General features: G+C 28.8%; 1 non-coding gene across 1 annotated transcript; it reads left to right on the top strand.

The window, feature by feature from the left end:
- Nucleotides 1-3283: 3283 nt before the first annotated feature.
- Trnay-gua lies at nucleotides 3284-3375 on the top strand. The gene is given in 2 exon segments: nucleotides 3284-3320; nucleotides 3340-3375. It is a non-coding gene; the product is annotated as a tRNA-Tyr (tRNA).
- Nucleotides 3376-5765: the final 2390 nt, after the last annotated feature.

The raw sequence follows: 5765 nt of genomic DNA, 5'->3' as shown, positions 1-5765 counted from the left end.
AAAAAAAATTAAAAATTAATTTAATTTGACATTACCATAAACTACAGATTGTAAAAATAGCCAATATAAAATATTTCACGGCCATCTTTTCTGATATACTCAATGAATAACTACGACTATTATACATTTAAAAAAAAAGAAAACCATACATAGATTTTAACTTTGTAAAACAATCCTTACCATTATTTCGAGTTTGATAGAAAGGGGATAAGCTAGAGCAGTCTTTATCAATCTTTACTTTTAAACCCAGCGAAGCGGATGAGTATCACTTTAGTAAGGAATATACAAATTTATTAAAATTTCGAATCTAGAATTTTTAACAAAAAGTTTACTTTGAAATTGACAAAAATCGCAAAATTCAAAAAGATAATATGTTTGTTTTAAAAAGTGACCTTCTATACAGAGCATTTATCTTTTGCTAAGATTTTTTATTGAACTTTTCCTCATGTCACAAATGCAAGAGGATCCTGTTTTAAGAGTGGTATTTACAGCAGGACATAATGTATGGGCTCTCTAATGAACTAGTATATGAAATTTCATACTAAGGCAGCCCTACTTCAACCCTATGTAAATAAAAAAAAATTTGTGTGTAATTTCTCAGTCAATTGTTTATTTTCATTTTTTAAAGAATGTTGATAACATGTACAATATGTCTCAGAAGTCCTTAGCGACCCATTAAAGAGGTTTTTCTTCTAAGGCAAATCAGATGCAGAAAATCATTTCAAGCAAAAGTTGTTTGTAACAATGCCGAACAGTCATGAATTTCATGTTGGATTGGAACTTGATCTTTAACGTCAGAAAAAGTTCAACTCGCTTTCGTTTCTGTTAATTGATAGCAATTCCCTTTAAATGATCAAGTTTCTCCTAATAAAATACTTATATTTACTTTTTGAAATTTTAAAAAAATGAATAGATTTTGCAGAAATTGAATGTAAAAATTTATCTAAAATCACACGGAACTCTTTAGTCATGAGATATGATTTTTGGAATGCTATTTTGATGTCATACCTCGTTTTTTTTAACGCAAACCCAAAACCTAAAATTAATAATAAAATTTAATATTTGTATGCAAATGCTACCGGTTTTAGTAGACTTTCACAGTCAATTTTTGTGAAACTTAATTTAAAGTGGTCCTCTATCTCTTACCAATAATGAAAACAGTTAGTTGACCTTTCAGTAACCATGGCGGTGATGGACCAATCCAAAATGCCCCTCTCTTTGACATAAGGTACTTTTTGCTTCATCCAACATTTTTCTGTATCCGATTCACCTTAAAAAAATGACCTAAGAGTCGATTATAAGGTGGCTAAGGATTTGATGAGAAATCCCTATCCCTATTTCTATTTCTATATATTTAAATGTGAAAGTAAGGATGTTTGTTTGTTTGTTTGTTTGTTACGCTTTCACGCTAAAACTAGCGAATGGTTTTTAATGATACTGTACAGCAATATAGCTAATATATCACAATAACACATGAGCTATAATTTATATAGGTATATTTAAAAAAATAATAAAAAAATTTAATTTAATCTGACATTTACTATTTTAAATTTTTACAGAAATCTTTAATTTATGGTTGAAAATGATGATTATAGATGTATCAGATCTATGATCATCATTTTGAACCATAAATTAAAGAATTTGGTAAAAATTTAAAATAGTATATGTCAAACAATTCATGGCCAACTTTTCTGTAAAATGAATTATGACTATTTCACATTCAACAAAATTGAAAACTGTACATATCAAGAGAGGTGGAGGCTATACAGCGGAGGATTTTACTTTTAAGCCCAGTGAAGCGGGCGTGTATCAAGCTAGTACTGTATATAACTAGCCATTAAAATAATATGTGAGCAGTTCCTGTACCATTTGAATTAATTTTAAATAAATATCATTAAAAATAACAATACCCTCAATATTTTCGATAAGTTGTGTAATTTTTTCTCTAAAAAAAAAATTTTGATTTAGAGAAGAAAAAAGCATATTCTTATTAGTACATAAGCCAATAACAAACAAATAAATCTTATAACAAATAAAAATCTCCGATTTATTTTCAATTTTAATTGGCTCTTATTATTAATGTCATTTATGATTTATTACAAAAATATTATTTTAATTCTGGAAAGCTTTTGATAATAAATATATACAAAATTTTAATAAAGCCTTAAAGCTATTTTATTTGGAAATAAGTATGTATATTTTTCTGTCTAAGGAATTGAAAATAATTTGTTTGAGGAAATTTTTTATATTAAATTTTAAAAAAAAATCAATATTTAATATTTTCTAATGACAAAGGCTTTAGGGCCTAGATAGATTTCAAATCTAACATCTCCAAGTATCTAACTTATGGAGACTATTCAATTATCTTAAGATTTTCTTGATGTGAACAGTTAAAGAAAAAACATACTGCTCAGATAATGAAAATAACTTTCTTTAACTGTCTAAATATTACATATTTCTTTGCAGGAGGTACTGAGATGAAAGTCCAGCATTTTTTATTTGATGTTATACAAATTCATAAAATCAATTATCAATTAACATTTCTGAATATATATGATTTCCTATAGCTTTACATTATCACCAAAATTTCCAGTTTTTTAATATTATAGGAAAATTACAAGTTTTGGTTTCTTTTCCCCAACTCCCTGATTTCTACCTATCGCTATTGGCATAACTTTATGTTATTACGCTTTTTTTAGCATAACCTGATGTTATTACGCAGCGATTGGCGTAAATCCAAGATCGCTATTTTTTTCATACCTCAGAAATCGTGAACGAAAAAAAGTTCCTAAACACACGAATAAATACGTACACACATGCATCAACCTAAAAGTTATGATACATTGTCGTGATTACGAAACGTTAAGTTATGTTGAAAATATCGGACCATATTACCAGAATTTCCCTATACCGGGAAATTTTATAGAAATTTTATAAAACTAAATCACATAGAAAAATTTAAATCTTATAAAAAGTGCCCGTTAGATCCTCGCCAGTAATGTCAAAGGTAACATGTTTAGAGCAGACAGAGAGCTCTTCGTTTTTCAGAAAAGTATCGAGTAATTTAAAACAATTTCATGATAATATTATAATCAAAAACTGAAATTAAGCAATCATAATGCTTCAAACATGTAGACCTTGACCGCATTCCGCAAGTTATTATATTATTTTGTTACTTAAAAGATGGTAAATAAAGTATTATAATAATAAATAAGAATTAGTAATAAAATTTAATTTGTTTTCTTACTATTTCAAGTAATTTACTTTCACCCAAGTTTAACAACCTTCGATAGCTCAGTTGGTAGAGCGGTGGACTGTAGTGGTTTAGAGGCAATAGTGATCCATAGGTCGCTGGTTCAAATCCGGCTCGAAGGAATTCTTTGATTTTTTTTACCTAAATAATAAATTTTACGTTTATCGTTAACTAGCAGACAATTGCTCGCTTCGTTGAGAAATTTAAACTTTGCAAACAAATATTACCTCCACCTAATGTGTGCATTATAACCGTCATCTCCGTGGTCAAGTTGAAACATTAATTCACCAAATGCTATCTATCAACCATCTTGCTCTCTCTTGGCTCGCATGCTAAACACTCTAGTTCCATCCCTTAGACAATTAGACAGAAATAATACCAACCACTCTCAAGCAACATTTTCATGGTAAAATGAAAAAAGAACGTTAAGCAGCTACAACTCGCGATTTTCGTATACTATGGTTGAACTAGTGATTTAGCTTCATTAAATGTAAAAAGATAAGTATTAAAAATTCAAAGGTACTAGACCATGATGGACCGCCTAAGTCATCGTATTAAACATTACTGAATTTTTTTCCATGGACCATTTTGAAATCAGATGTTTCTGACAGTAAGTCTGTGGCCAAATAAACCTTGAAGGATAAAATTCAGATATGTATCACCACTATTCAGCTATATTTTTGCAAAATGGTCTTTTCTAAGCCATCAAGATCTTCGAATTTGACCTGATATGCTATAAACTTTACCGGGTATGCTATTTTGTACACGAACTTATACTGCAAACTTTATGAATTAATTAAAAATTTACAACTTTTTGTTATAAAACTGTGCTTTATATCAAAATTACCTCTAGTGTTTTTGGTACACTATCGATATTCATTTTAAACAAAATATCCTGATACTCTGCATTAAAATTTTATGGTTACCATCAAACTAAACGCTTTAAACAAGTGAAAACAAACAATTGACTGAGTTAATTGTTGAAATATCATGTAAAGATAGTGTTCATTACTCTGTCATATTGCACATACATACATGTCACACATATATAACTGATATAGCCATAACATACATACTATACAATTTGCGCTCTCACGGGTAAACATTGATGTTTACAAAAAAATGTTTCAAACAAAAGTTGTTTATTTTTTATAAGGAACATTTTTTACATTTAAGCTTTTGTTCTATCTCTAACGGTTTACAAGATGGGTACTACGTACCCAAGACCTAAGTGACCTATGTTGCTTATTTATGAACTTGACCTCACTTTTTACGTCCTCAGCACACTATAAAAATATCAGCTTGATATATTTTTTCGTTTTTGAGTAATCGTGATGACAGACGAACAGACGACAGACGAACAGACGACAGACAGATAGATAGACAACCGGAAATGGACTAATTAGGTGATTCTATAAACACCTATATAAAAATTTTGTTCGTATTAATCATCAATATTTTTAAGCGTTAAAAACTTGGGACTAAACTTAATATACTATGTATATTTCATATATACATAATAATAATAAATTTTGAAAAAAATTTATCCTCACGTTGGTCCAAGCTGAAATTGTTCAGCATTGTTTTTATATACATCGAACTTAATTGATAATAAACATTTATTTTAGAATCTTTTCACGCTAAATTTGATAAAAATCGTATGGTTTTTAGAAAGTGCAAGTTTGGAATTTTAATAAGACATTATTAACAAATTTTACGCAAACATCATATTTCATTTTAACATGTCACAGTATGTTAAATTCTATCATGAAAATAATAAATAAAATAATTTCTTTTTATTTTACTTATAAGTTGGCCGCTGTTTTTAGTAAGTACAATAAAACATATTTAACGAAACGTTTATTTTCATAGTTAAATAGTGCCAAAAATTATTATTGTACGAATTTTAACTCTATTTACAACAGTTATTTAATATATTTTGGCTCATGTCAGCTTATTAATAGACTTTAATAAAACATCAATTAATATTTAAATGAAATATAAAGTTCGATTTGAAGTAGAAGGTGGTTTCGAAAAAAAAAATTTATTGTATAGACTTATAAAATATGTTAACCACCTACTATTTTTATACCATGCATATATGTAATATGCAAGGTATACTAAGTTTAGTCCCAAGTTTGTAACGCTTAAAACTATTGATCCTACCAACAAAATTTTGGTATAGGTGTTCATAGAAGCACCTAATTAGTCCATTTCCGGCTGTCCGTCCGTCCGTCTGTGGACACGATACCTCAAAAACGAAAAAAGATATCGAGCTGAAATTTTTAAAGTGTACTCAGGACGTAAAAAGTGAGGTCGAGTTCGTAAATGAGCATCATAGGTTAATTGGGTCTTGGGTCCGTAGGACCCATCTTGTAAACCGTTAGAGATAGAACAAAAGTTCAAATGTTCCTTATCAAAAAATAAACAACTTTTGTTTGAAACATTTTTTCGTAAACATCACTGTTTACCCGTGAGGGCGACAATTAGGCGGAAATTTTATAATATGTAC

Source organism: Chrysoperla carnea, chromosome 1, assembly GCF_905475395.1.
Source record: "Chrysoperla carnea chromosome 1, inChrCarn1.1, whole genome shotgun sequence".
Classification (NCBI taxonomy): Eukaryota; Metazoa; Arthropoda; class Insecta; order Neuroptera; family Chrysopidae; genus Chrysoperla; species Chrysoperla carnea.
The sequence above is the reverse complement of the archived record's forward strand: the minus strand, read 5'-3'. Positions and strand labels throughout refer to the sequence as shown.